Here is a 16796-nt window from a genome sequence, read left to right on the forward strand (position 1 = left end):
CCCATGAATGGAGGAGCCTGGTAGGCTGCAGTCCATGGGGTCGCTAGGAGTCGGACATGACTGAGTGACTTCACTTTCACTTTTCACTTTCATGCGTTGGAGAAGGAAATAGCAACCCACTCCAGTGTTCTTGCCTGGAGAATCCCAGGGACGGGGGAGCCTGGTGGGCTGCCCTCTCTGGGGTAGCACAGAGTCAGACACAACTGAAGCTACTTAGCAGCAGCTAGGCTGGTCATAACCCTCCTTCCAAGGAGTAAGCGTCTTTTAATTTCATGGCTGCAATCACCATCTGCAGTGATTTGGGAGCCCCCAAAAATAAAGTCTGACACTGTTTCCACTGTCTCCTCATCTATTTCCCATGAAGTGATGGGACCAGATGCCATGATCTTTGTTTTCTGAATGCTGAGCTTTAAGCCAACTTTTTCACTCTCCACTTTCACTTTCATCAAGAGGCTTTTTAGTTCGTCTTCACTTTCTGCCATAAGTGTGGTGTCATCTGCATATCTGAGGTTATTGATATTTCTCCCGGCAATCTTGATTCCAGCTTGTGCTTCTTCCAGCCCAGCGTTTCTCATGATGTACTCTGCATATAAGTTAAATAAGCAGGGTGGCAATATACAGCCTTGATGCACTCCTTTTCTTATTTGGAACCAGTCTGTTATTCCATGTCCAGTTCTAACTGTTGCTTCCTGTCTTGCATATAGGTTTCTCAAGAGGCAGGTCAGGTGGTCTGGTATTCCCATCTCTTTCAGAGTTTTCCACAGTTTATTGTGATCCAAAGTCAAAGGCTTTGGCATAGTCAATAAAGCAGAAATAGATCTTTTCTGGAACTCTCTTGCCTTTTCCATGATCCAGTGGATGTTGGCAATTTGATCTCTGGTTCCTCTGCCTTTTCTAAAACCAGCTTGAACATCTGGAAGTTCACGGTTCACATATTGCTGAAGCCTGGCTTGCAGAATTTTGAGCATTACTTTACTAGCGTGTGAGATGAATGCAATTGTACGGTAGTTTGAGCATTCTTAGTTACCCGTTATCAATTCTCCCAGTAAACTGCAATCTCCATGAAAGCATGGACAATATGTGTCTTATGCCCTGTTGTATATATTTCCAATGACTGAGCAATACAGGACCCTTGACAGGGGATAGTTGAAGGAATTGAAAGGCAGGAGGAAGGACAAAACAAAGATGTAAAACAAGCACCTTAAAAATTGATTAACAAGATGTGAGCGGAGTGAAGGAATACATAGTAGAGGAGCCTGGTGACACATGTTAAGAAAGGAAATGATCATCCACTGAAATAATTATAACAAAAACATATTGGGTAGGAATAAGAGTAGAAGTAGGGCATGACCAAAGACTTCTCATTTTAAGGGATTAGGGGACCCAAAGTGAAAGTAAGCCTAAGGGTGGTTATCGTGGAGGCAGGAAACAGATTGGGCAGTTGAAGTGTCTGATAAATTAAAAAGCCAGAAACAGTACTGTAGACCTAACAAGAGGGGCACCACCCCAGCTCCCACCCTGTAAAGGACCTGCTCTCTGGCTCTCTTCCAGTTCCGTTCCTTCCCAGAAGGCAGGAAATCTACTCAGAGTCCACACCCTCTTTTAGATCATATGTGGAATATACAGGACCACAAAATTCCATGCAAAGATCCCTCTACAGATCTGTTATCCTGAGAGTGGGCAGCACAACAAGAGTATGCTTCCTGGATCAAGGTGTAAATAAGACAATTTAGCAGGATACAGTTTGGTCCTGTGTGGTCTGGAGGGTCTGCACACCAAGTATCTAAGGCCTTCTGGTGCAGGAGCTGGAACAGAAAGAGAAAGACATGAGCAAGAACTTGGGACCCCCTGAACCACCAACTAATGATACGGAACTATGACAAGTTCAGGAATTCTAAATAGGCTTCCAGATCATTCTGATATAAATATACATTCCAGCTCTCAAGTGATATCTTTGAGACTTCCCTGGTGGCCCAGTGGTTAAGAAATTGTGCTTTCAATGCAGAGGGAAGAGGTTCCATACCTGGTTGGGGAACTAAGAACTCACATACCATGTGGCATGGCCAAAAAAAAAGGAGTCAAATGATATCTCTGTTTCCCAGGTACATTCTCTTTTCTTCCTATAATAAGAGAATGCAGGATTTCTAGGGCACAAGCAAGTTAGACACCAGCTAAACTGAAGAAGTCAGAGATTTCAAGCCAAAGGAATTCATTGTATAGAGGAGAGTAGAAGCTATTTTATTTAATATTCTATTAGCATGAGATATGGAGAAGAAAATGGCAACCCACGCCAGTATTCTTGCCTGGAGAATCCCATGGACAGAGGAGCCTGGTGGGCTACAGTTCATGGGGTCACAAAGAGTTGGACATGACAGAGCACACAGCTAGAACTGGACATGGAACGACAGACTGGTTCCAAATAGGAAAAGGAGTCTGTCAAGGCTGTGTATTGTCACCCTGCCTATTTAACTTATATGCAGAGTAAATCATAAGAAACACTGGACTGGAAGAAGCATAAGCTGGAATCAAGATTGCCGGGAGAAATGTTAACAACCTCAGATATGCAGATGACACCACCCTTATGACAGAAAGTGAAGAAGAACTAAAACGCCCCTTGATGAAAGTGAAAGAGGAGAGTGACAAAGTTTGCTTAAAGCTCAACATTCAGAAAACGAAGATCACGGCATCTGGTCCCATCACTTCATGAAAAATAGATGGGGAAACAGTGGAAACAGTGTCAGACTTTATTTTTCTGGGCTCCAAAATCACTGCAGATGGTGATTGCAGCCATGAAATTAAAAGACGCTTACTCCTTTTTCATTCCAATCCCAAAGAAAGGCAATGCCAAAGAATGCTCAAACTACCGCACAATTGCACTCATCTCACACGCTAGTAAAGTTATGCTCAAAATTCTCCAAGCCAGGCTTCAGCAATACGTGAACCATGAACTTCCTGATGTTCAAGCTGGTTTTAGAAAAGGCAGAGGAACCAGAGATCAAATTGCCAACATCCGCTGGATCATGGAAAAGGCAAGAAATTTCCAGAAAAAGATCTATTTCTGCTTTATTGACTATGCCAAAGCCTTTGACTTTGGATCACAATAAACTGGAAAATTCTGAAAGAGATGGGAATACCAGACCACCTGACCTGCCTCTTGAGAAATCTGTATGCAGGCCAGGAAGCAACAGTTAGAACTGGACATGGAACAACAGACTGGTTCCAAATAGGAAAAGGAGTACGTCAAGGCTGTATATTGTCACCCTGTTTATTTAACTTCTATGCAGAGTACATCATGAGAAACGCTGGACTGAAAGAAACACAAGCTGGAATCAAGATTGCCAGGAGAAATATCAATAACCTCAGATATGCAGATGACACCACACTTATGGCAGAAAGTGAAGAGGAACTAAAAGCCTCTTGATGAAAGTGAAAGAGGAGAGTGAAAAAGTTGGCTTAAAGCTCAACATTCAGAAAATGAAGATCATGGCATCTGGTGCCATCACTTCATGGGAAATAGATGGGGAAACAATAGAAACAGACTTTATTTTTTTGGGCTCCAAAATCACCACAGATGGTGACTGCAGCCATGAAATTAAAAGACGCTTATTCCTTGGAAGAAAAGTTATGAGCAACCTAGACAGTATATTCAAAAGCAGAGACATTACTTTGCCGACTAAGGTCCGTCTAGTCAAGGCTATGGTTTTTTCAGTGGTCATGTATGGATGTGAGGGTTGGACTGTGAAGAACGCTGAGTGTTGAAGAATTGATGCTTTTGAACTGTGGTGTTGGAGAAGACTCTTGAGAGTCACTTGGACTGCAAGGAGATCCAACCAGTCCATTCTGAAGGAGATAACCCTGGGATTTCTTCGGAAGGAATGATGCTAAAGCTGAATCTCCAGTACTTTGGCCACCTGATGGGAAGAGTTGACTCATTGGAAAAGATTCTGATGCTGGGAGGGATTGGGGGCAGGAGGAGAAGGGGACGACAGAGGATGAGATGGCTGGATGGCATCACCAACATGAGTTTGAGTGAACTCTGGGAGTTGGTGATGGACAGGGAGGCCTGGCGTGCTGCAATTTTTGAGTCGCAAAGAGTCGGACACGACTGAGCGACTGAAATGAACTGAACTGAGCACACAGCACCGCATGACATAAATATTGAATATTCAGGTATGACACACAGATATCCAGTTTCAGTCTTGAGACCAGCTGTGTAATGTTAAGGGTGAGCTTAGCCAAGATGCTTACCTTATGCTAGAAGGCTATGATTTTGTAATGATCTTTCACTACGGGTTGATCTTGGCTCGTTGTGGATTTGTTAGTATCCATATCTACTCTTACTTTTACGTGGAAAGTTAACCAGATTGTTCCGCAACCACTCCCTTAGGCTTAGAGTTCCACCCACTTTTTTCAGATGAATACCGAGTCATTCCTTTTTCAGGAGTCTACAGAGACAAAGGGTTTTTCTGAAGTCAGAAAAGTAAAGAAAACTGGGGCGAGATGAAGGACCTATATGGTGCTTGAAGCTTTTAAAACACTTTTATGTTTTATCGTCTCAATTTTGTTTTTAGAACCACACTGTACAAGTATATGTGTACTCAGTAACTCTGTCATTTCTGACTCTTTTGTGACTCTGTGGACTGTAGCTTGCCAGGCTCCTCTGTCCATGGGACTTCTCAGGCAAAATACTGTACCAGGTGTCCATTTCCTCCTCCAGGGGACCTTTCCAACCCATGTCTCCTGCCCAGGCAGGCAGATTCTTTACCACTGAGCCACCTGGGAAGCCATGTGCAAGTAGATGGGAAGGTATTCTTTTCTTTCTTGACTGCTGAAAAAATTGAGAGCTTGGGCCATGGTGGATAGCAGACCTAGAACTTGAATCTAGTCTTCAAGTAAGGAATCTATTTTTCAATTAAGTAAAGAAGTAACATATTTACAAATGTTGAGGATATATTTTAATGACATAAGATATGAAAACCTACAACGAATAACTATATATAAATTCACTGTGAGAAGATGACGTAGAATTTTGAAAAGACAAATTCTACTCTTCAGCTTCTGTTTCGAAATCTTTTTGACTTCATCAGTTTAGCTGGTTCTAACAGATGAAGGCCTAGAAATCCTATATGTTTATTAAGGAGAGAGAAAAGGAATATAAAAATGAAATATAGGATATCATTTTAAGGCTAGAATTCTTCTTACTCTTAATTTTTACTTGATGTCACTGAAGCTCAGAAAAGTTAAATGAATTACCCTTAATCACAGAGAGACGGAAGAATTTGACCCTGAAACCCCATCTGATTCAGAACTCTGAGGCTTCCCTTCTCTCTCCATCCTTTGGATTATAAATAGTGGTCACATGACTCTTTCATCACAAGGGAAGTGGGCTTCCCCTGTAGCTCAGTCGGTAAAGAATCTGCCTGCAGTGCAGGAAACCCGGATTCGATCCCTGGGTTGAGAAGATCCCCTGGAGAAGGAAATGGCAACCCACTCCAGTATCCTTGCCTGGAAAATCTCATGGACTGAGGACAGAGGAGCCTGGTGGGCTGCAGTCCTTTGGGTCACAAAGATTCAGGCACAACTGAGTGACTAACACTTACTTACTGACTCTTTCATCAGTAAACCTTTTTTATTCTACTGAATTATTTTCTTAAGATAAATGTCAAAGAATGCTATTACTGATCTAATGGGTCGTGATATTTGTATGGCTTGTGATACAGTATTGCAGTATCTATTGTCATACTGTTTTTTAGGGATATGTTAGACCAATGCTCTCAGCAGAGTACCTATTCCACTCCAATCTTAACTAATATTACATATCATATGTGATTCTTTTTACTAATAGGTATGAAAATGTATAATAATTTGGTTTACTTTATATTTCCTTCATTGCAAAAAAGATTATTAATTTTACATTTTTTTGATTTCTACTTGCATTAATTGTTTGCCCAAATTCTTACATACTTATTATTGGTGGTCAAGATATTTTTCTTATAAATTCAAATAAACTCTTTATATGAAAGCCACTTGATCTCTTTTCTTACTATCATGCTCAGTCACTTCAGTCATGTCTGACTCTTTGCAACCCCATGGACTGTAGCCCACCAGGCTCCTTTGTCCATGGGATTATCCTGGCAAGAATACTGCAATGGGTTGCCATTTCCTTCTCCAGGGGATCTTTTCAACCCGGGGATCTTTTCAACCCAGGGATCAAACCTGTATCTTCTGAGGCTCAAGCCTGCATTGGCAAGCAGATTCTTTACCACATGAGCCACCTGGGAAGCCCCATTTCTTACTATCGTACTAGAAATATTTTACCAGTTTATCTTCATTTCAAGGTTTAGCTTTAGTAACTAATTTTCATACAGTTAAAATTTATATATGTTACATTGAACAAGCGTAACAAAGTTCTTATGACTTTATTTCTAAGTGTTTCTTTAAATTCTATGAGCCTGATGTCTCTTGCACACAGATTTCCTCACTCCCAAATAACAAATAATCTTGTGGTCACTGTATATCACAAAAGTGAGTGAAGTCGCTCAGTTGTGTCCAACTCTTTGCGACTCCCATGGATTATAGCCTACAAGACTCCTCTGTCCATGTGATTTTCCAGGCAAAGGTACTGGATTGGGTTGCCATTTCCTTCTGCAGGGGATCTTCCCAACCCAGGGGTCGAACCCAGGTCTCCAGCATTGCAGGCAGACACTTTGCCATCTGAGCCACTTGGGAAGCCAATATATCACAAAAGCTGATCTTAATTCAGAATTAGGATGCTCAATCATATATAATTAGGAAAACTGTGAACTTCATCATATAACAAATATTTTGTCCCTTCCCCAGATCAGTCTTACTTCAGTCTAGAAACCTAGAGTGTTTTCTAGTTCTCTGTTCCCTGCCTAGTCTTTCCACTTCTCCCACCCTAGCTTGTTAACTTCAGATTCTACTCCTCTAGGATCAGTGTGCAGGAAGGGAGAACAGAGAAGGGAGTCAGGTAAGTTCTAGAATGAACCCTGTGCTGCATCTAGGCTTAACAGGTGTTCAGGGTGACTTTTCCTCATATGGACCCCCTACAGTGTCTTCTCTGCATTTCTCTTGACATGGGAACAGGCATCTATTCTAAAGAGGTCTATTCTAAAGAGGCACCCTCTCAGAATGGACAGCTACCATTTGATTCTCTTTATGGTGGTCTGCCTGAGCCTGCAGGAGACCTTTCTGAACACAATTGAGATAATTCCAGGCCTGCTTCTTTTCACAGGTAGCCCACATCTGGTTCCCGGGGAACTCGCAAGCATCCTTTGCCCCAACAATCTCTGGGAGAACTGGCCAGAGTTTTTTCTTCCTTTGCTATTCATTGACAGCCAGTCCTGATGCTTTCTGAAGCAACATCTAAATAGCAGACCACAGAACCTCAGAGTCAGTATGTCCCACCTTAGAACCATGTAGGCAGGTTAGGTGTTTTCAGGGCACACCAACTACTTTATGAAAATATGTCTTCACAAATCCTCTTCAATCTCCATACACTCTGACCCTTTATTGCCTTGGCATGGGTAAGAATTCTCAGAGTTGCCAAACTGGTTTTTAATAATCTCCTTTGAGAACTCGTATCTTGTTCTGGCATACCTCTTTGGAAAATCACAGCTTGAATCTTGGCACCTCTATTAAAACTTCTGATTTAATACTCTGTTAAAAGTATTTCATAATCAATCATTTACCACTGAAATTTTTGTATCAATTAAATACAAAAAATAGAATAGTTTCCCCATATATCTGATATATAGTTAATTAAATTTTCTGTTGGAGTTCCTTTCACTTAAATTTTTAAGCTCTCCAACTTCAACTGGATGTGTTTTTCCCTTGGTGTGTGCTAATTATTCTTTTTTTTTTTTTTTACTATGGTTACGTAATTATCCAGGTATGTTTATCTCTCTGTGCTTAATCCTTTCTTCCATTTTGAAAAGTTTATTTTCATATATGTATCCATTTTTGGCCTCTCCTTGCTTTCATTAATCAGCATTTAATATTTATTGTATAATAATATGTGCTATTATCTGGTTAGTCTGGGTCTTCCCATTACTCTTCTTTTTGAGATTATCTCATGTTGAGGTTTTGATTGAATGACATTAAATTTAGAAATAATTTATAATTTAGGAATACTTATCATAGTAAGAGCAAATTAAAACAAATATTAAAATGCTTACAATTGTCACATTGTTCTATGTGCTTTTCAAATATTAACTCATTTAATGCTCAGAATAACTTTGATCTATTTAATTATTGGCCTTATTTCTTTAACTCTTCCTATATCATCCGCAGCTTTGTCATGGCCTAATCCTGGGATTAGGATTAGGACTGACTCTGGACTTGGTGATAAGATTTGCATTGGTGAGTAGGATGCAAAGAGGTAAACTGAGTATAGAAATACGCTTGCCCAGCTTGGCTTGCTCTCTTGTGCTCCAGTCATGGCCGTAAGAATATGCGTCTATCCCACTGAACCAGGAGGGCCAGGAAACAATTAGAGCAAAGCTCGTCCAATAGATGCACAGATTATAAGACTAAATTATTGTTGCTTTTAACCATTGAGTTTTGGAGTAGTTTGTTAAGCAGTATTGTTTGGCAACAGCTAAGTGATAAGCCACAATACTCAATAGGCACTATTATTATTACCATTTTACAAATGCGAAAAAATGAGGCAAAGAGAGGTTAAGTAACTTATTAGCTAGCAAATGGGCAGAATGGCTCCAGAGTACATGCTTTTAACTGTCTTTACAATATTTGAGGCTTCGTTAAGAAGGAAGTTTCATCAAAACCATATATTCTATTTTTTTCATCTTCTAATATAAATATGTACTTTTCTTTATAAGGATGCCACACTTCTCATCTAGTTTATTCTGAAATATATATTTTTTGATCATTATCAGGGTTTATCTTTATAGATTTTGGACTAAAACTTTGTTTTATTTTTCAACCGACTTTGTTATCAATACTTTAAAACTTTAGAGCTCTGTCATTGTCAATGTTGGTAAACACATGAGAAAAAATCTTTAGTAAGCTATTCACAGAGAGTGTATCCCAATGAACTAGCACCCACTGTGTTCTTGATTTCACTATCCTCTTTACTCTTGACTCTATTGACCACTCCCTGGCTCTTCGCTATCTGATATCCTAATCTCTTTGATGTCCTTCCGTTGCTTCCCATTTTGTTATAAAATTATAGCACTTATTTGCACAATTAAAGGTTTGGTGGTGAAGAACACTGAGCCAATTCATGAAAAACCACTTCATATGGTGCTGGCACCATTCCATTATTAGGTAATGTCCAATAAATTTCGCCTTCTTTGCAATTGTATTTCTCTTGCTATTTCTGTCTCCTTGTGAACCCCTATTCATCTTCCCTGTCCTTAAATAGTTCTGTATGGTTCTGTCCTTCTGAAGGAGGGCATGGCAACCCACTCCAGTATTCTTGCCTGGAGAATCCCCATGGACAGAGGGGAGGGCTACAGTCCATGGCGTTGCAAGGGGTTGGACACAACTGAGCCACTAAGCATAGTTCTGTCCTAGACCCTTTCTCACTCCCACTTTCTACCTTTCCCTGGGAAATTTTACCCACTCTAGATGTGGATGAAGTTTTCTGGTCTGCCCTGTTCCCTGAGGTACAGACCCATGTATGTGTGTGGGTGTGTGGGCTAAGTAGTTTCAGTCTGATTCTCTGTGACCATATGGACTGGAGGAGCGCCATGCCCTCCTCCAGGGGATCTTCCTAACCAGGGATGGGACCCATCTTATGTCTCCTGCACTGGCAGCTGGGTTCTTCACCGTTAGTGCTACCTGGGAAGCACCCAGACACAAATATTCACCTACCTGCTGCACGCCTCCATTGAGATCCTCACAGACCTCAAATTCAACAGCACTGAAGTAATTTTTTGCCATCTACTCCCCAAACCTGCTAGTTTTTTCACGACTCTTGTCTTTATAAATGGCACCACCATTCATTCAACTTCTCCAAAACCAGAAACTAGGTATAATCCTTCATTCTTCCTTCATTCTTTTTCTCAAGTCAACATCTATTGATTTTACTACTGAATATCACATAAATCCATACAATTTTTAGTCTTCATTTCAATTAATTCTTACATTCTTAAATTCATATGATTACTATAGATTCATAAAGCTAATAATCAGGAAGATGCTGCTTCTTAGATATCCAATCAGGAAGTTACTCTTACTGATTAGCCTTGACTCTGTATTTCACATCTGTTTCACCCCATTGAGACCAGACACCAGACCACTTCAATCACAGGACGTCAGTCAGCACCCTTTACATTTGGCCTGGGAATCCACCAATGCCTGCACAGATGGTTGTCCCAGATAATCACCAACTTGGACGCTAATGCTTCTCTCTTCTTTTCTAGATCCTGGTGGTTTAGTCACATCCCAACTGTACTTTTTCCTGCCATATTACAAAAACTAGATGCTCAATCATAGGATGTTCTGACTCTAAGCTTATCCACCTATTTTTCAGCTGTGTCTCCCGCTTTATATTAATATTTGGTAAACTTCACCAACCTTATCCATTAGGCAATCCCATTAAAACTTTTTTAATGCCTTCAATTCAAATCATTGGTGCTCAAAACTCAATACACATGAGAATCACCTGGAATGTTTCTTCTCATTTAAGTATTTTCAGACTTTGGGTATTTTGATTAGGTTTTGGGTGGAACTGGGAATTTCCTTTTAAAAAATCACTAGAGAATTCTAATGAGCAGCCAGGCTTAGGAACTGATTTTTCTAAAAAGAAAATTATATGTAAATAATATAGAAGTTTATTTACAATTTAAGCAATAAAAACTGATTTTAAAATTATAGAAATTACCATCTTTTCCCATAATAAGCAGCCTGTTTAAAAGTCTTTTTTCACATGGGGCTTCCCTGGTGGTTCAGCTGGTAAAAAAAATCCTCCTGCGATGCAGGAGACCTGGGTTCAATCCCTGGGTTGGGAAGATTTCCTGGAGAAGGGAACAGCTACTCACTCCATAATTCTTGGGCTTCCCTGGTGGCTCGGCTGGTAAAGAATCCTCCCGCAATGCAGGAGACCTGGGTTCAATCCCTGGATTGGGAAGATTCCCTGGAGAAGGGATAGGCTACCCACTCCAGTATTCTGGCCTGAAGAATTCCATGGACTGTATAGTCCATGGGGTCACAAAGAGTCGGACATGACTGGGCGACTTTCACTTCAATTCCTGCTTTCATGTAAAGATGTTTACAGAATGGAAGAAAGATCTTTTCTTTAAGAGTTCAGCTTTTCCGAGTTTCTTTTCTTTTTTTTTTTTTTTTAGTTTTTTATTTTAAATTTTAAAATCTTTAATTCTTACATTCCCAAACATGAACCCCTCCACCTCCCTCCCCATAACATCTTTCTGGGTCATCCCCATACACCAGCCCCAAGCATGCTGCATCCTGCGTCAGACATAGACTGGCGATTCAATTCACATGATAGTATACATGTTAGAATGTCATTCTCCCAAATCATCCCACCTCTCCCTCTGAGTCTAAAAGTCCGTTATACACATCTGTGTCTCTTTCCTGTCTTGCATACAGGGTCATCATTGCCATCTTCCTAAATTCCATATGTGTTAGTATACTGTATTGGTGTTTTTCTTCTGGCTTACTTCACTCTGTATAATTGGCTCCAGTTTCATCCATCTCATTAGAACTGATTCAAATGAATTCTTTTAACGGCTGAGTAATACTCCATTGTATATGTACAGCTTATCCATTCATCTGCTGATGGACATCTAGGTTGTTTCATGTCCTGGCTATTATAAACAGTGCTGCGATGAACATTGGGGTACATGTCTTTCAATTCTGGTTTCGTATGCCCAGCAGTGGGATTGCTGGGTCATAAGGTAGTTCTATTTGCAATTTTTTAAGGAATCACACTGTTCTCCATAGTGGCTGTACTAGTTTGCATTCCCACCAACAGTGTAGGAGGGTTCTTCACACCCCTCCAGCAATTATTGCTTGCAGATTTTTGGATCGCAGCCATTCTGACTGGTGAAGTGGTACCTCATTGTGGTTTTGATTTGCATTTCTAATGAGTGGTTGAGCATCTTTTCATGTGTTTGTTAGCCATCCGTATGTCTTCTTGGAGAAATGTCTATTTAGTTCTTGCCCATTTTTTGATTGGGTCGTTTATTTTCTGGAATTGAGCTGCATAAGTTGCTTGTATATTTTGAGATTAGTTGTTTGTCAGTTGCTTCATTTGCTATTTTCTCCCATTCAGAAGGCTGTCTTTCACCTTGCTTATATTTTCCTTTGTTGTGCAGAAGCTTTTTAATTTTAATTAGATCCCATTTGTTTATTTTTGCTTTTATTTCCAGCATTCTGAGGTGGATCATAGAGGATCCTGCTGTGATTTATGTCTGAGAGTGTTTTGCCTATGTTCTCTAGAGTTTTATAGTTTCTGATCTTATTTAGATCTTTAATCCATTTTGAGTTTATTTTGTGCGGTGTTAGAAAGTGATCTAGTTTCATTCTTTACAAGTGGTTGACCAGTTTTCCAGCACCACTTGTTAAAGAGATTGTCTTTACTCCATTGTATATTCTTGCCTCCTTTGTCAAAGATAAGGTGTCCGTATGTGTGGATTTATCTCTGGGCTTTCTATTTTGTTCCATTGATCTACATGTCTGTCTTTGTGCCAGTACCATACTGTCTTGATGACTGTGGCTTTGTAGTAGAGCCTGAAGTCAGGCAAGTTGATTCTCCAGTTCCATTCTTCTTTCTCAAGATTGCTTTGGCTATTCGAGGTTTCTTGTATTTCCACAAATCTTGAAATAATTTGTTCTAGTTCTGTGAAAATGTGGCTGGTAGCTTGATAGGGATTGCATTGAATTTGTAAATTGCTTTGGGTAGTATACTCATTTTTCACTATATTGATTCCAACTCCAGGACAATATGAAACGCTCCAACATTCGAATTATAGGAGTCCCAGAAGAAGACAGAAAGAAAGATCATGAGAAAATCCTTGAGGAGATAGCGAAAACTTCCTAAAATGGGAAGGAAATAATCACCCAAGTCCAAGAAACACAGAGAGTCCCAAATAGGATAAACCCAAGGCGAAACACCCCAAGACACATATTAATCAAATTAAAAGATCAAACACAAAGAACAAATACAAAAGCAGCAAGGAAAACAACAAATAACACACAAGGATTCCCATAAGGATAACAGCTGATCTTTCAATAGAAACTCTTCAGGCCAGGAGGGAATGGCAAGACATACTTAAAGTGATGAAAGACAATAACCTACAGCCCAGATTACTGTACCCAGCAAGGATCTCATTCAAATACGAAGGAGAAATCAAAAGCTTTATAGACAAGCGCTGAGAGAATTCAGCACCACCAAACCAGCTCTCAACAAATTCTAAAGGATATCCTCTAGACAGGAAACACGAAAGGTGTATAAACCGAACACAAAACAATAAAGTAAATGGCAACGGATCATACTTATCAATAATCACCTTAAACGTAAATGGGTTGAACGCCCCAACCAAAAGACAAAGACTGGCCGAATGGATACGAAAACAAGACCTCTATGCTGCTTACAAGAGACCCACCTCAAAACAAGGGACACATACAGACTGAAAGTGAAGGGCTGGAAAAGATATACCACGCAAATAGAGACCAAAAGCAGGAGGCAATACTCATATCTGATAAAATAGACTTTAAAACAAAGGCTGTGAAAGAGACAAAGAAGGCCACTACATAATGATCAAAGGAACAATCCAAGAAGATATAACAATTATAAATATATGCACCCAATATAGGAGCACCGCAATATGTAAGACAAATGCTAACAAGTATGAAAGGAAATCAACACAATAGTGGGAGACTTTAATACCCCACTCACACCTATGGACAGATCAACTAAACAGAAAATTAACAAAGAAACGCAAACTTTAAATGATACATTAGATCAGTTAGACCTAATTGATATCTATAGGACATTTCACCCCAAACAATGAATTTACCTTTTTCAAGTGCTCATGGAACCTTCTCCAGGATAGATCACATCCTGGGCCATAAATCTAAACTTGATAAATTCAAAAAATCGAAATCATTCCAAGCATCTTTTCTGACCATAATGCATTAAGATTAGATCTCAATTACAGGAGAAAACTATTAAAATTCCAACATATGGAGGTTGAACAACACACTTGAATAACCAACAAATCACAGAAGAAATCAAAAAGAAATCAAAATATGCATAGAAACGAATGAAATGAAAACACAACAACCCAAAACCTGTGGGACACTATAAAAGCAGTGCTAGAGGAAAGTTCATAGCAATACAGGCATACCTCAAGAAACAAGAAAAAGTCAAATAAATAACCTAACTCTACAACTAAAGCAACTAGAAAAGGAAGAGTTGGAGAACCCCAGAGTTAGTAGAAGGAAAGAAATCTTAAAAATTAGGGCAGAAATAAATGCAAAAGAAACAAAAGAGACCATAGCAAAAATCAACAAAGCCAAAAGCTGGTTCTTTGAAAGGATAAATAAAATTGACAAACCATTAGCCAGACTCATCAAGAAGCAAAGAGAAAAATCAAATCAATAAAATTAGAAATGAAATGGAGAGATCACAACAGACAACACAGAAATACAAAGGATCATAAGAGACTACTATCAGCAGTTGTATGCCAATAAAATGGACAACGTGGAAGAAATGGACAAATTCTTAGAAAGTACAATTTTCCAAAACTGAACCAGGAAGAAATAGAAAATCTTAACAGACCCATCACAAGCACGGAAATTGATACTGTAATCAGAAATCTTCCAGCAAACAAAAGCCCAGATCCAGACGGCTTCACAGCTGAATTCTACCAAAATTTTGAGAAGAGCTAACACCTATCCTCCTCAAACTCTTCCAGAAATTGCAGAGGAAGGTAAACTTCCAAACTCATTCTATGAGGCCACCATCACCCTAATACCAAAACCTGACAAAGATGTCACAAAAAAAAGAAAACTACAGGCCAATATCTCTGATGAACATAGATGCAAAATCCTCAACAAAATTCTAGCAATCAGAATCCAACAACATCATAAAAGATCATACAAAAAGATCATACACCATGACCAAGTGGGCTTTATCCCAGGGATGCAAGGATTCTTCAATATCCGCAAATCAATCAATGTAATTCACCACATTAACAAATTGAAAATAAAAACCATATGATTATCTCAATAGATGCAGAGAAGGCCTTTGACAAAATTCAACATCCATTTATGATAAAAACTCTCCAGAAAGCAGGAATAGAAGGAACATACCTCAACATAATAAAAGCTATCTACGACAAACCCACAGCAAACATTATCCTCAATGGTGAAAAATTGAAAGCATTTCCCCAAAGTCAGGAACAAGACAAGGGTGTCCACTTTCACCGCTACTATTCAACATAGTTCTGGAAGTTTTGGCCACAGCAATCAGAGCAGAAAAGAAATAAAAGGAATCCAAATTGGAAAAGAAGAAGTAAAACTCTCACTGTTTGCAGATGACATGATCCTCTACATGGAAAACCCTAAAGACTCCACCAGAAAATTACTAGAGCTAATCAATGAATATAGTAAAGTTGCAGGATATAAAATCAACACACAGAAATCCCTTGCATTCCTATACACGAATAATGAGAAAGTAGAGAAAGAAATTAAGGAAACAATTCCATTCACCATTGCAACGAAAAGAATAAAATACTTAGGAATATATCTACCTAAAGAAACTAAAGACCTATATATAGAAAACTATTTTCCGAGTTTCTAATGTCAAAAACCTTGCTACTTTGGGGCTGCCACAATTTTGTTGTTCAGTTGCTAAGTCGTGTCAGACTCTTTTGCAACCTCATGGACTATAGCCTCCCAGGCCGCTGTCCATGGAATTTCCCAGGCAAGAATACTGGAGTGGGTTGCCATTTCCTTCTCCAGAGGATCTTCCTGACCCAAGGATCGGATCAGCATCTCCTGCATTGGTAAATGCATTCTTTACCAATGAGCCACCAGGGGAGCCTAGCTACAGTTTTACTAAGTTGAAAATTTAGTGTCTCATCATTATAAATTATTACAGCTTATTTCAACAGAGACTTTCTCAAAGAAAGCAAATGATCTCAATTACTAAACCAGACATTTAATCATCCTACTTGGCCTTATTCAGAGAGCTTTTGTTTCTTGTGACATGACTCAAAGTAGGGGTTTCCCAGGTGGTTCAGTGGTAAAAGAACCCATCTGCCAATGCAGGAGATGCTCGATCCCTGGGTCAGGAAGATCTCCTGGAGGAGGACATGGCAACCCACTCCAGTATTCTTGCTTGGGAAATCTCATGGACAGAGGAGCATGGCAGGCTACAGTCCTCAGGATTGCAAAAGATTCAGACATGACTTAACGACTGAGCACAAACGACTCAAAGTAGCTTTAGATCCATGGCCTGCCTAATAAAGAGTTACTAATGATCAACAAGAAGTTTATTATATGGAAGCCATGTGAAGATGACTATATAGGACAACCATGTTTTAGACAATTTGTGTTCAAGTCTAAACCTAGTGATGTTCTTCATTTTTAAGAACTTAATATACTTATAAACCCAAACAAGCAGCAATTAGGATTTTAAATCTTGTAATAGTCTATAAACCCCTGGATTGACTATTTTCACATCTTTTAAAGACGCATTTAAAAATTAGCTGTATCTGTTAAGTATCTGAGTACATGTTTAGCTGAAAATAAATAACCTACAGAAGAAAAGAAAATAGCGT

This window comes from Ovis aries, chromosome 6 (genome assembly GCF_016772045.2).
Source record: "Ovis aries strain OAR_USU_Benz2616 breed Rambouillet chromosome 6, ARS-UI_Ramb_v3.0, whole genome shotgun sequence".
NCBI lineage: Eukaryota > Metazoa > Chordata > Mammalia > Artiodactyla > Bovidae > Ovis > Ovis aries.